This window comes from Chiloscyllium punctatum, chromosome 18 (assembly GCF_047496795.1).
Source record: "Chiloscyllium punctatum isolate Juve2018m chromosome 18, sChiPun1.3, whole genome shotgun sequence".
Taxonomy (NCBI): domain Eukaryota; kingdom Metazoa; phylum Chordata; class Chondrichthyes; order Orectolobiformes; family Hemiscylliidae; genus Chiloscyllium; species Chiloscyllium punctatum.
In genome coordinates this window covers 76,969,834-76,985,454 of record NC_092756.1, presented here as the reverse complement: position 1 = coordinate 76,985,454, position 15,621 = coordinate 76,969,834, and the positions used below count along the sequence as shown (strand labels likewise).

The 15,621-nt window shown below is 45.5% G+C and overlaps 1 non-coding gene across 1 annotated transcript; it reads left to right on the top strand.

Moving 5' to 3' along the window:
• The first annotated feature begins 7,094 nt into the window (after positions 1-7,094).
• trnar-ucu (transfer RNA arginine (anticodon UCU)) lies at positions 7,095-7,167 on the top strand. The gene has a single exon. It is a non-coding gene; the product is annotated as a tRNA-Arg (tRNA).
• Positions 7,168-15,621: the final 8,454 nt, after the last annotated feature.

The window sequence follows — 15,621 nt, the reverse complement described above, 5'->3', positions numbered from 1 at the left end:
GGGATTGTGGGTTCAAGTCCCATCTGGGGTGTCTGACTTTTAACCCTTGTCTTCATGGCTGATCTTTGTCTGAGGTCAAGTCGATTTTTCATCTCATCTGGATAAGTCCCCAGCTCTGTATTGGGTTGGTGGTACCTTGTGTCAGAAAAATACAGAATGTTGAGGATATGCAGGATAGTGGGGTAAACCGTCAGAAAGAGACAGCACAGTCACAATGGCTGAAAACCTGCTGAGATTCTCCTGAGGATGTCATGGCAGCTCAGTGGGTAGCACTGCTGCCTCACAGTGTCAGGGACCTGGCTTTGATTCCTCCCTTGGGTGTCTGTTTGTGTCGAGTTTGCACATTCTCTCCAAGGGGTACTCCGGGTGCTTTGGTTTCCTCCCACAGCCCAAAGATGTGCAGGTTCGGTGGATTGGTTTTGGGGAATGCAGGGGGAGAGGATAGGGGTTTGGCCTGGATGGGATGCTCTTCAGAGGGTCAGTGTGGATGTGATGGTCTGAATGGCCTCCTCCCACCCCACTCTAGGGCTTCTCTGAACAAGTTTGGAGCAGATGGTCAGAGTTCCACTGCAAGGCCCAGTCAAGGCTTCACGAAGGGACTGGCATCCAGGTGTGTGTTCCTCCCCTACATTTCTCTTATCTTCCAGAATCTTCTGTGGCTTTGGCCAGTAGAATAATCAGCAGGGTTCACAACATCCAATGGGGTCACACCAATACCCTTCACTGTTGTCATGCCAGGAGCTTTCAAGTGGATTGTCTCAGGCTGACAGTTCTCCAATATACAACCCTCAGTCTGGTTGGAACTGGTTCTTCTTGAATCTTTGTAGCTCTTTGATCTTAGTTGCTCTGTTCTCTGGAGCCGATAGCTGCTGTTTAATTTAGTTTGGCCAATTTTCTATCAGGTCAAATTTCTCCTGCTGAGGATCAATTGAGAAGGCCTGATTTTGTTGCCATGGTCACGTGACCACACAGGATTGAGATCAGCTGCACAGTGAAGGTTTCAACAAAATCAAAACCCCAAATAAGACTTGAGCCCACAATCTCTGGTTTAGGAAGTTAGTGCCTTACCCATGAGATCACTGGGGTTCCAAGAGATAGAGCTACCAATCTATGGACAAAGCAGCTTCTGTTTTGGTTGTGTTGGTGTCAGTCTAAGCTATATTCTGTCAACATTACCAGCTGAACCCCAGATTACCTGCATGTTTGGTATTTATGATAAGGTCCAATATGTCAATGGAAATGATTGAAATCTGGGTGTTCAAGGTTGGAACTGATGGGGCTGTGGCTATGCATTTGGGCCCTTATCTTTCTTAGTCAAGGTATTGAATACAATTGCAAGGAGGCTATGATGGAGATGTGAGGTAGTTAGGCCATCGTTGGAGTACTTGGAGTGCCACATCCACAGATTGGACAAACATTTGTGGGAAGGCAACTGCTGAGGCTGACTCACAGAGTTTACAGAGGGAGATGGATGGGTTAAGGGAGTAGACAAAAACTCAGCAAATGAAAGACAATGTGGGAATGTGTGAGGTCATACACTTTCGTCGGAAGAATAAAGCAGCTGGATATTATTTCATTGGAGAAAGACAGCAGAAAGTTCCAGCACAGAGAGATATGAAATGTGTTTTTGCGGTCTCGCTGTTGATCCTTTGCTGGGACCAACCTTCACGGTAATATCGGTGAGATGTTCTTGGTTTCTCTTTAGTTCTTGAGTCTGGTTAAGCCGATTGTGATTTGCAGGCCGTGGTGAGACTGCGGTCAAGATCATCGTCAGTTTCTTGGATGAAGTCTTCACGACTGGTAACGCTGACAGTCACCACTGGAGAGTGTCTCTGCCATTATCTGCAGTTGGCCCTGCACATCAACGGTTTCATCAGCAAACCTCAAGAGACAACATCCAAAACCTTTGTGCTCTTGAAGGCAAATCCCTTCTCATTAAGACAAGAAACAAAATATCTTTAATGTGATGATGTTGATTTGAACATTCGGGAAGATCAGGGAAAAGGAGCATAGGGACACACACCTGGATGGCAGTCCCTTCACGAATCCTTGACTGGGCCTTTGACCATCTGCTCCAAACTTGTTCAGAGAAGCCCGAGAGTGGGGTGGGAGGAGGCCATTCAGTCCATCACATCCACACTGACCCTCAGAAGAGCATCCCATCCAGGCCTAACCCCTATCCTCTCACCCTGCATTCCCCAAAGCCAATCCACCGAACCTGCACATCTTTGGGCTGTGGGAGGAAACCAAAGCACCCGGAGTACCCCATGGAGAGAATGTGCAAACTCGACACAAACAGACACCCAAGGGAGGAATCAAAGCCAGGTCCCTGACACTGTGAGGCAGCAGTGCTACCCACTGAGCCACCATGCCATCCCCAGGAGAATCTCAGCAGGTTTTCAGCCATTGTGACTGTGCTGTCTCTTTCAGGGAATTCAGCCTTAATCCTGCAGATCCCCAAAAGGTCTGTGTAAGGTCACATGGGACACCACATCACATTAACTGAATGGAGACATGGGGATGTTTGCAAAGTGGATTAAAGAGCACGGACACGCAAGGAAAAGCACAACGCCCAGACGGGACTTGAACCCACAACCCCTGACTTAGGAAGCCAATGCACCACAGCACAAGGGGGAAGAATTTCGATCCCATCCAATCCGGACCATCACGTTATCCTGCGACTCTGAAAAGGTTGTGGAGTCCCAGGACATTGTGAAAAAGCAACTTACCTGCGTTTTCATCGTCCAGGGATGTTGAAGAAGGGAGGAGCAGTGTCCGAGGCCAGGCCCCCGGCCCAGCCTGCAGGATCCTCGGACTCGATTACCTACCAGGCCCTGGGGAAGGAGCTCGCGAAATCTCACGAGATGTTGGGGAAGCAGATAGAGGTGAATCTGGCCCCGATCTCTATCATGCTGCAGAAGCATGAACAGCAGCTGGGAGACCTGGAAAAGAGGACGGATGAGGTTCAACACACAGTCACAGCGTTGGAAGCTGATACCAGTTCCTCTAAGGATAGGATCCAAGCGTCGGAGGCTGAGGGGTGACCTTACAGAGGTTTATAAAATCATGAGGAGCATGAATAGGGTAAACTGCCAAGGTCTTTTCCCTGGGGTGGGGGACTCCAGAACTAGAGGGCTTAGGTTTAGGGTGAAAGGGAAAAGATATAAAGGAGACCTAAGGGGCAACTTTTTCAGGCAGAGGGTGGTGTGTGTGTGGAATGAGCTGCCAGAGGAAGTGGTGGAGGCTGGTACAATTACATCGTTTAAAAGGCATCTGGATGGGTATATGAATAGGAAGAGTTTGGAGGGAGATGCGCCGGGTGCTGGAAGGTGGGACTAGATTGGGTTGGGATATCTGTTCGGCATGGACGGGTTGGACCGAGGGTGTGTTTCTGTACTGTACATCTCTATGACTCGATGACTGGAAGTGTCAGTCTGAGTAAATCCGTTGTCTAGCTCCTGGCAATGTGACCCCATTGGATGATGTGAACCCAGCTCATGACCCCTTTGGCCAAAGCTACAGAACATGCTGGAAGGCCAGCGAAAAGAAGGATATGAACACACACCTGGATGCCAGTCCCTTAGAAAAGCCTTGACTGGGATCTGCAGCAGAGCTCTGACCATCTGCTCCAAACTTGTTCATAAAAGCCCTCGAGTGAGGGGGACAAGCCATTCAGCCCATCAAGTCCACACACAGCCTCTGAACAGCATCCCATCCAGGCCCAATCCCTATCCTCTCACCCTGCATTCCCCAAAACCAATCCACCAAACCTGCACATCTTTGGGCTGTGGGAGGAACACAATGCACTCCGAGTACCCCATGGAGAGAATGTGCAAACTCGACACAAACAGACACCCAAGGGAGGAATCAAAGCCAGGTCCCTGACACTGCGAGTCACCATGCCAGCCCCAGGAGAATCTCAGCAGTTCTTTCCCCATTGTGGCTCTGCTGTCTCTTTCAGGCAATTTCGACCCAATCCTGCAGATCCCCGACAACTTTGTGCAAGTTCATGTTGGACATCCCATGGGGATGTTTATAATGTAGATTAGAAGTAAAGTTCAAAGAGGGCAACCTTTGAAAGTTAGCGACTCAGGATAGGATTTGAACCCACAATTCCTGGCTTAGGAGCCCAATATCTTATCCATTAGGCCACCAGGGGTACATATCTGCTGTTAAACTGGCAGCCTTTAAATACTGCACCCTGATGGCTCATATTGTGTGTTTCTTAATTTTATGCTCTCACTAATTGTTTTTTACAACTTCCATCTCATGCTAAAAATTGGCTGCTTGATAAATCAATCTCGCTTCCCATTTGTCCCTAAACGGACAGACAAGAAACCAACCAAACTCCAACATTGCACAACTCACATCTGAGGAAAATCGAGCAGACAGGAAAATAGCAAAGGGCTCAATGTTATTTTGTACAGCGCTTTCAAGATATTTGCAGTTAGTGGGGAGGAAGTAGGTGGAGATGTTGGAAAAAGTTGAATTAAGGATAAATGCTATCTTTGGTTAGACCGCACTTGGAAGACTGCGTCCAGTTCTGGTCGCCCTATCAGAGGAAAGATGTGGATGCTTTGGAGAGAGTTCAGAGGAGGTTTACCAGGATGCTGCCTGGACTGGAGGGCTTACCTTATGAAGAGACGTTGACTGAGCTTGGACCTTTCTCATTGGAGAAAAGGAGGAGGAGAGGGGCCCTAATTGAGGTAGACAAGATAATGAGAGGCATGGATAGAGTCGATAGCCAGAGACTATTTCCCAGGGCAGAAATGGCTAACACAAGGGGTCATAATTTTAAGCTGGTTGGAGGAAAGTATAGAGGGGATGTCAGAGCCGGGTTCTTGACACAGAGAGTTTTGAGAGCATGGAATGCGTTGGCAGCAGCAGTTGTGGGAACAAGGTCAATGGGGTCATTTAAGAAACTGCTTGACATGCATATGGTCACAGACATTTGAGGGTCCATACATGAGGATCAATGGTCGGTACAACAACGTGGCCTGAAGGGCCTGTTCGGTGCTGTACTGTTCTATGTTCTATGGTGTATGTTCTAAATCAACAGAATCTTAGCGGGCATTCAGCCCATTATGACTGCGCTGTCTCTTTCAGACAATTCTCCCCAAGCTCTCCCAAATCCTGGAATTACCTTTTGCACGTTTCTAATACACATCATTCACCATAATCTCAACACAGGCACAGTGATTTTGAACAGAGTATTTGAAAAATGCAGTCAATTTGGATTGTGATGAAGTTGGCATGGGACAAAAGTCAGCTACAAAGACCAAGCTTAAAACGTAAGCAGCCCAGAAGGAAATTAAACCCACAATCCCACACTTAGGAGGACAGTGGTTTACACAATAAGCTACGAGGACACACATAGCCATTTGCCAGTGTAAAGTCTTGGCATCAAACGAGTGTTACAGCCCAGCATGTTCCAACATCGCAGCTGCTGCCAAGGTGTAACAGAGAAACAACACAGTCTCAGGTCTTTCTGACAAATTATCACATCGTTCTTTCAATTCTCAGATCCTCTTGGTGCCTGATAATGAACAGTGATCGGTTCCTGCCCAAGTACAAAATGCCTTTTTGTTCACAACGATACAGAAGCTTTGAGAAATGTCAACATTCCAATGTTTTGTTGGTTCTTATCTCTCTGCATCGACTGTACACAACTGATTTAGAATCAAGGAAAGCATACCAAACGCCTTCTTCACTATCCTATCGATCTGCAACTCTACTTTCAAGGAGCTATGAACCTACACTCTAAGGTCTCTTTGTTCACCAACACTCCCTGGGACATTCCCATTAAGTCTATAAGCCCAGCTAAGATTTGCTTTCCCAAAATGCAGCACCTCACATTGATCTAAATTAAACTCCACCCATCACTCCTCAGCTCATCGGCCCTTCTAATCAAGATCCCGTTGTAATCTGAGGGAACCTTCTTTACTGTCCACTACACCTCCAATTTTGGTGTCATCTGCAAACTTACGAATGATACCTCATAATGAGACTAACATATATATAAATGACGGAAAGTAGTGGACCCAGCACTGATTCTTGTGGCACTCCATTGGTCACAGGGCTCCAGTCTGAAAAACAACCCTCCACCACCATCCTCTGTCTCCTACCTTTGAGCCAGTTCTGTATCCAAATAGCTAGTTCTCCCTGTATTCCATGAGATCTAACCTTGCTGATCAGCCTCCCATGGGGAACCTTGTCGAACGCCTTACTGAAGTCCATATAGATCACATCCACTGCTCTGCCCTCATCAATCCTCTTTGTGACTTTTTCAGAAAACTCAATCATGTTTTTCAGTCATGATTTCTCCAGCATTTTCTCTGTTTCAGATTTCCAGCATTCACAGCATTTAGCTTTTATTGGACAGCTTGCCATTTCACTTGGCAATGATTAACATTTTGTGATTTACACATGAAAGAACTGAAACCAACCTGGTCATTCTAAAAGATGAGAGGCTTCACACACAATCCAGATATTTTACAATATATAATTTCAGTGACATCACACTGTAAACTTTTGCCATAAATTCTGTGTCTTACAATCTTATACTCCACAACCACCTGACGAAGCAGCAGCGCTCCGAAAGCTAGTACTTTGAGATAAACCTGTTGGACTACAACCTGGTGTTGTCTGATTTTTAACGATGATTATTTGAAATTTGCACAAGGTAATTGCGGGATTTGGGAGATCTTGGGGTGAATTGTCTGAAAGAGACAGCACAGCCACAATGGGCTGAATGCCTGCTATGATTCTGTTGATTTATCCTCAATGCACTTACTCCTTCCCCACTAACTGCAAATATCCTCAAGGTGCTGCACAAAATAACATTGAGCCCTTTGCTATTTTCTCGTCTGCTCCATATTCCTCAGACTTGAGTTGTGCAACATTGGAGTTTGGTTAATTTCTCATCTGTCCGTTTGGGGACAAATGGGAAGTGAGATTGATTAATCAAGCAGCCAACCATTTAGCATGAGATGGTAGGGGTCAAAAAGAATCAGTGAGAGTTTCACACTCAGAAACACACAGTATGAGAGGTCGGGTGCAGTACATAAAGGCTGTGATTTTCAGCTTGCTGTGTGGCCCCAGTGGCCTAATGGATATGGCACTGGCCTTCTAAGCCAGGGATTGTGGGTTCGGGTCCCATCTGGGGTGTCAGTCACTTGCCCTTTGTCAACTTGATTTCTAATCTACTTTGGGAAAATCTCCATGTCTGCGTTCAGTTGATAAGAAGTGGTGCTTAACATCTTCTTGCACAAGACTTGCAGGATTGAGGTGAATTGTGTGAAAGGGAAAGCACAGACCACAATGACTGAAAACCTGCTGAGGTTCTCCTGGGGATGGCATGGTGGCTCAGTGGGTAGCACAGCATCTGGGATGTGACTTTGATTCCTCCCTTGGGTGCGTGTTTGTGTAGAGTTTGCACAGTCTCTCCATGGGGTATTCCGGGTGCTTTGGTTTCCTCCCACAGTCCAAAGATGTGCAGGTTCGGTGGATTGGCTTTGGGGAATGCAGGGTGAGAGGATAGGGGTTGGGCCAAGATGGGATGCTCTTCAGAGGGTCAGTGTGGATGTGATGGGCTGAATGGCCTGCACTACTCACGCGAGGACGTTTATGAACAGTTTTGGAGCAGATGGTCAGAGCTTCACTGCAGGACCCACTCAAGGCTTTGCTAAGGATTTGGCATTCAGGTGTGTTTTCCTCCTCTCCTGTCCCTGATCTTCCAGAATCATCTGTGGCTTTGGCCAATAAGGTCATGAGCTGGGTTCACATCATCCAATGGGGTCACACCAATACCCTTCACTGTTGTCATGCCAGGAGCTATAAAGTGGATTGACTCAGGCTGACACTTCTCGAATATACAACCCTCAGTCTGGTTGGAACTGGTTCTTCTTGAACCTTTGTCGCTCTTTGATCTTAGTTGCACTGTTCTCTGGAGCTGAAAGCTGCTGTTTAATTTAGTTTGGCCAATTTTCTGTCAGGTCAAATTTCTCCAGCTGAGGATCAATTGAGAATGCCTGATTTTGTTGCCATAGACACGTGACCACACAGGATTAAGATCAGCTGCCCAGTGAAGATTTCAACAAAATCAAAACCCCAAATAAGACCTGAGCCCACAATCTCTGGTTTAGGAAGTTAGTGCCTTACCCATGAGGTCACTGGGGCTCCAACAGATAGAGCTACCAATCTATGGACAAAGCAGCTTCTGTTTTGGTTGTGTTGGTGTCAGTCTAAGCTATATTCTGTCAACATTACCAGCTGAACCCCAGATTACCTGCATGTTTGGTATTTATGATGATGTCCAATATGTCAATGGAAATGATTGAAGTCTGGGTGTTCAAGTTTGGAACTGATGGGGCTGTGGCTATGTATTTGGGTCCTTACCTTTCTTAGTCAAGGTATTGAATACAATTGCAAGGAGGCTATGATGGAGATGTGAGGTAGTTAGGCCATCGTTGGAGTACACAGATTGGACAAACATTTGTGGGAAGGCAACTGCTGAAAATCACCAGGCTCTGAGTCAGAGTCGGGGTTCACCAACAGAGTTTATTGTCCAAGGAAATCCCGGAGCTCCGGGGAGAGAGCAGCACCAACAGCACAGTGGTCAGCTGTGATTCTTCTCTCAACCCGGAGCACATGGTCAAGATACTGTTATACATTTGTGATATAATAGGTCAGGGATGAGGTTATTGTCTCTGTAACATGGCTTGTTTATTGTAAACATTGCAGAATCCTTGATCGTTTTGGTGCAGTTATTGTCAGTTCCAGTGTGGCCTTTGTTAATTTCAGTGCAGTTGTTGTCAGTTTCAGCGTCTGCGCGGAAGTCTGTTGCTGTAGTAATGGGCGCTAATCGCTCTTCCTGAGAAGGCCGATTACTGCAGCCCTGGCTATTATCACTCTGTATTGAGGCTGTATCTAACAGTTAGCATTTCTATCAAAGGTGTTGTCTGACCCAGACCCTTCGGCGGGCAGTGTATGTTATTCATGTGTATTGTCTCTCCAATCTGCCTTAAACTAATCAACTCGGTTGTGAGTGCATTGTGTTGGCATTCTGGTGGCCCCAGGCAGTCTCTGTGTTTGCTCTGCTGTCTCTCTCCATATTGTGGTCCGGCGGCCATCTTGTGTGCCAAGTGGCCAACTTATGCCTCAGCGGCCATCTTGTGTGTCCGTGTGCCTAGTGTCACCCTGCCCCGTGCCATCTCCCACTTCACTTTGTGGTCAAGGAGGCGAGGGTATTAACTGGAACAATCCATGCTGGGCCATTAGAATCCCCCTACTGTCCCGATATAGGGCTGGGACTCTTCCACAAAGTGGTTTCTCGCAAGTTAGGGCAGATCTTCTCTCTCTCCAGATTTTGTTTATTTAAATAATAAACTTTAGTCATAAAACAATTAAATAGAAATGCATACAAAGGTTCTAAACCAGTTGAGTACAGTCTATGCAGAGAGAAAAGAACCAACAAAAAACTAGAATTTTGACATTTCTCAAAGTTCTGTGTCGTGAAAATAAAAGGTATTTTGTACTTGGGCAGGAAACGATCTCTGTTCAGTGTCAGGCACCAAGAGGGTCTGAGAATTGAAAGGACAATGTGATAATTTGTCAGAAAGACCTGAGACTGTGTTGTTTCCCTGTTACACCTTGGCAGCAGCTGACCGAAACTTTAGTGCGTCCCTCAGTGTGTCGTGAAAGATCTAGGAATATGCTCAGCTGTAGCACTTGTTTAAGATTAACTATTCCCAGTAGGGTATTGTCACTGAGTTTTTGTGGCTTAATGGGTAAGACTGTAGCTTCTGATGTCGTGGTTTGGAGGTTCAAATCCCTTTTGGGGTGTTGACCTTTTAAGCCTGGTCTTTGTGGTGGCTGATTTTCGTCCCATATCAACTCCATCTCAATCCAAATTGAGTGGATTTTTCAAACACTCCGTTAAACTTCACTTGCCTGCTTCGAGATTATGGAAAATGCTCTTTAGTAGAAACTTGCACAAGGAAATTCCAGGGTTTGGGAGATCTTGGGGTGAATTGTCTGAAAGAGATAGCACAGCCACAATGGGCTGAATGTTTGCTAAATCGTGTTGATTTGTCCTCAATGCAGCTTTTTGCAACATCCCCACTTCCTCCTTCCCCACTAACTGCAAATATCTTGAAAGTGGTGCACAAAATAACATTGAGCCCTTTGCTATTTTCCTGTCTCTCCATTTTCCGCAGACTTGAGTTGTGCAAAGTTGGAGTTTGGTGGATTTCTTGTCTGTCCGTTTGGGGAGAAATGGGGGGTAAGATCAATTTTATCAAGCAGCCAATGATTTAGTGTGAGATGGAAGGGGGAACAACCAATCAGTGTGAGTATAAAACTCAGAGAAGAAAACAATATGAGAGGTTCAGGGTGCAGTATTTACAGGCTGCCATTTCAGTTTTGCAGATGTGGCCCTAGTGGTCTAATGGATAAGACACTGACTGCCGAAGCTTGGTGTTGTTGGTTCAAGTCCCATCTGGGATGGCTAGCTTTTCAACCTTGTCTTCACGGCTGATCTTCTTTGTCTGATGTCAAGTCGGTTTCTCATCTCCCCTGGAAACGACCCCAGGACTGTGTTGGGTTTGGTGGGATGTTGTGTCAGAAAAATACAGAATTTGTGGGGTCTGCAGGATATGGGGCTAAATCACCCCTCTCTCTATGTCGGACTTGGAGGGATCAGTCAAAAGTGTTGTCTTTTTTTGAATAAAATCTCTAACTTGAAATAAACGAAAGAAGTCCCTGTTCGGTAGCTTGTGTTTCTGTGCAAACTGATCGAAGGACATCATTGTGTCTCCCTCAACCAAATCACCCACGCAAGACACACCCCTAACTGCCCAACGTTTGGATCCTGAATCTATCATCCCCGGTTGAAAACCCGGCATACCCGATGTAAGAGAAGATGTCTTGCCAATATTGCCTTCCCTCTGCCCAATTGCCCTCCATGTTTTAACAGTATCGATAACTATTGGGTTATGGCAATATTCCCTAACTGTCCTCATTTTGTCCAAACACAGCAAGTGAGTAAGGGGTCACCTTAGTCTGGGAGGTTTCAATATCGAACCATATTGAAAGAGGGTCCCCACAAGCCCAATCACTCATGTAGGATAAAAGTGAGCTTCGTTGGTAGCTTTTAATGTCTGGGAGATCCACTCCCCCCAGTCTGTGAGACAATCGCAGTTTAGCTCATTTAATGAGGGGCCACTGACGATGCCAAATAAAGGGGCTGAACCAGCCGTTCAGTTTCCTGAATGTTTGCTTATCGAAAATCAGGGGGAGCATCCATATAGGGTATAGTAAACGAGGGAGAATATTCATCTTAATAAACACTATCCGACCCAACCACGAGACCAGAAGCACCTCCATCTTTGAAGGTCTTGTTTGATTTTGTCAAATAATTGAACAAAATTGACTTTGAACAGCCGATTCAGAACTGGAGTAATGAACATGCTCAAATACACAAAACCCCCCTGTGACCATTGAAATGAGAATCGATATTCACCCTCAAGACTTAACACTTTCATAAGACCACCCATAGGCATAGCCTCTGATTTTGAAAGATTAATCTTGTCCCCCAAAAAGGTGCCAAACACACAGATGCATGCTAACAGGTGAGGGACTGAATCTGCTGGATTTGACGAAAGAATGAGGACATCGTCCACATACAATAAACTCTGATGTAAATTTGACCCCACGTCTGGAGCTGATATATTGGGATCCCTATGAATGCCCTCCACCAATGATTCAATCCCCACTGTAAAAAGCAGTGGGGAAAGGGAACAGACCTGCCGGCTGACCCAAAAAATGTTAAAATTGCTTGATCACACCCTGTCGGTGATGATTACAGTGAGAGGGTCATTGTGGAGAACCTTTACCCATCTTATAAAAACTTCGCCCAAAACAAACCGCTCCAGAGTATAGAAAAGGTACGGCCTCTCAACTCGGTCAAGCGCCTTCTCTGTATCTAGAGAAATCACCAATCCCTATATTGACTGTTGTTGTCACACTTGAATTACATTAAGCAGCATCCTAACATTATTGGAGGATCTGCGGCCCTTTATGAAGCCAATCTGGTCCTCTTTAACAATAGAAGGTAACACAGTCTCCAGCCTGAACACAAGGGTCTTGGAGAGGATTTTAAAGTTCACATTTAAGAGTGAAATGGGCCTGTACAAAGCACAGTCCCCCGGGACCTTCCCTTTTTTAAGAATAAGCAAAATATTGGCCTCTCTCAGAGATGGCGGGAGACAATCATGGCTGTACGAGTCATTAAACATGTTGAACATCGGGCCTGACAATATGTTTATAAATTCCTTCTAGAATTCGCTGGGAAGTCCATTAGGACCGGGTGCCTTTCCACTCTGAAGCTGCTTCACAGCCTCCTGCACCTCTTGCTCTGATAAGGGGACATTGAGAAAAGACTCTTGTTCGGGGCGTCACACCCAGGAGCTCCAGATCCTTGAATAAAGCCTCCATTTTGGCCCGACCCTCCTCACAAAACTCAGATTGGTAGAACTTAGAGTAAAATCTCTGGAATGACATATTAATCTTTTTGGAGTCACACGTTCGTTTCCCAGACCCTTCCCTAATCACCGTAATGGATTGAGGGGCGCTCCTTTTCCTAGTGAGATATGCTAAGTATTTGCCAGACCTGTCACCATGATCATATAACCTTTGCTTTGCAAAACTAAGCATGTTCTTTGCTGTCTACGTGAGCACAGAATTCAATGCAGACCGCAGCGCTGTAATTCTCTGTAACTTGACCAACGAGGGCCTGTCAAAGTAGGCCTTCTCAGCTGCCTTCAACCATACTTCGAGGAGACGTTGCTGCTCACCCTTCTTCCGCCCCGTACTGGCAGAGTAGGAAATAACTGACCCACTGGCATAGGCTTTGGCAATTTCCGAAAGGAAGGTTGGGCTACTAACCGAGTATGAGTTAATATCTAGGAAAGCCCAAAATTCCGAAGAGAAATGCTCCACAAACGTATTATCCTTGAGGATAAAGGGATCCATTTGCCAGTGCCTTGGACCCACTGTAACGTCCTTAATCTTAACCAACAGGTACACTGGAGTGTGGTCAGAGATGGTAATATTACCGATCGTACAAGGTGCCACCAAGTCCAGGGTTGCCACGGGGATTGGAGAAAAATCAATCCTGGTGTGACATCTGTGTGTATTGGGAAAGAAAACCGTAAAATCCCTGTCTGTAGGGTGGAGACACCTCCAGATGTCCACCAACCCTCACTCCACACCAGATCCAATAATTGTTTAGTTTGTACAGAGGGGATCGGGGGGCCTTTCGGCAATGTCTGTACTGTGGGATCCATGAGACATTTAAAATCTCCACCTTTAATGATATGCCAGGTCACCAAACTGATCAATTTAGAAAACGCATCTAGCAAAATGTTGAGGGGATGAGCTGGAGGGCAATAAGCATTTAAACACCATATTCTTCCCCATTTATCTAGGCTATAAGAATTACAAACCTCCTGTGTGTGTGTCTTTAACACACTCTAGTAACTTAAATGCGAGATTCCTCCTCACCAATACAGCCACTCCCCTACTTCTGGTATTAAATGATGTGAAGTAAACCTGACCAAAGCCATCCTGCTGTAGTTTCAAATGCTCCCTGTCATCCAAGTGCGTCTCCTGAAACAAAGGAATATCCACTTTCTCCTTTCTAAGACTCAAAAGTACCTTCTTCCTCTTAATTGGTGAGTGACTTCCCTTGATATTCCAGGTTCACCATTTAATCACATCTTTAGCCTTAATCTTCTACAGTAACATTTAAATTCCAGAGAGGAAGAACTCGAACCACAAATCACTGAGCCTTAGGGTCATATGATCCATCAAATATAAAAACTACATAAACTGAAACCACTACATTTAACAAACCTACAAAACTATCAAAGATTAAAAGCAATACAAACCACCATATAAAGCGTCAATGGCGCTGAATAGGGGAACTCACCTCCTGCCCAAAGGGGGCAACTACCCATCCCAAACTGCCCATAACTGGGCATCTAGCCATCCCAACCAGTTTCCCTCCTTCTAGCTAGAACCGTGCCACAAACACAAGCAGAATAGAAAGTAAATATACCATAGAATAGCAATATGAACAAAGAAAAAAACCATTTAAGATCGATGGGGTAAATACCCCACCCATCCTCTGGTATTACTTCACTTAGAAATTGAAAGTACACATCTCAACCGCCACCAAACACAGTTTAAACCGGATTATTACCAATCGGGAAAACAAGGAAAAGAAAGCTCCAACTGGACTTCCTCGGTTTTTTAAAAAAACAACAAAGGTGTAACCAAACCGCGGGGGTGGCGCAGTGCTTAGCACTGCTGCCTCACGGCGCTGGAGACACGGGTTCAGTTCTCGCCTCAGGCGACTCTCTGTGTGGAGTTTGCACATTCTCCCCGTGTCTGTGTGGGTTTCCTTCGGGTGCTCCAGTTTCCTCCCACAATTCAAAAATGTGCACGTTAGGTGAATTGGCCATGCTAAATTGTCCGTAGTGTTAGGTGAAGGGGTAACTGTAGGTATACGCTTCAGCAGGCCGGTGTGGACATGTTGGGCCGAACGGCCTGTTTCCACACTGTAAGTAATCTAATCAAACAACACTATTTGTAGATATTAAATTGTTCAGATTCGGTTAATTTGTCCACAAAGTCTCTTGCCTTCTCCGATGTATCAAAGAGATGTACGGATCCATGTAAGGTTATCGGAGCACCGCCGGATACCTCAGAGAGTACTGGATCCCAAACTCCCTCAGTCTTCTCTTGGCAGAAACATTACCCGTCAGGGGGCGGGAATTAAACAGACATAGAAATAGGAAGGAGAGGATCAAATATGAAGGTAAGCTAGCCAGTAATATTAGAAATGATTGTTAAAGTTTCTTTCAATACATAAGAAACAAATGAGAGGCAAAAGTAGAAATTGGGCCGTTCCAAATTGATGCAGGAAGGTTCATGAAGGGAAATAAGGAAATGGCTAAAGAACTTAGGAAATACTTTGTGTCAATCTTCACAGTGGAAGACATGAGCATTATCCGAACAATTAAGTAGAGTCAGGGGGCAGATTTGAGTATGGTAGCCATTACAAAAGCAGAAGTGCTCGAAAAGCTTAAAGGTCTAAAAGTTGATAAATCTCCCAGCTCCCCGTCTACATCCTCGAGTTCTGAGGGAGGTGGCTGAGGAAATAGTAGAGGCTAGGGTTCAGTGTTGGGGCCACAGCTGTTCACTTTATATAGTAATGATCTGGATGAAGGGACTGGGGGACATTCTGGCGAAGTTCACCGATGAAGCAAAGTTAGGCAGACAAGCAGGTCGTTCTAAGGAGGCGGGAGGCTGCAGAAAGATTTAGACAGTTTCGGAGAGTGGTCCAGGAAATGGCTGATGAAATTCAACCTGAGCAAATGCTAGGACTTGCACTTTGGAAAAAGGAATACAGGCATGGACTATTTTTAAAACAGTGAGAAAATTCATAAAGCCAAAGTACAAAGGGATCTGGGAATGATAGTCCAGGAATCTCGAAAGGTTGACTTGCAGGTTGAGTCCGTGGTTAAGAAAACAAATGTAATGTTGCCATTTATCTCA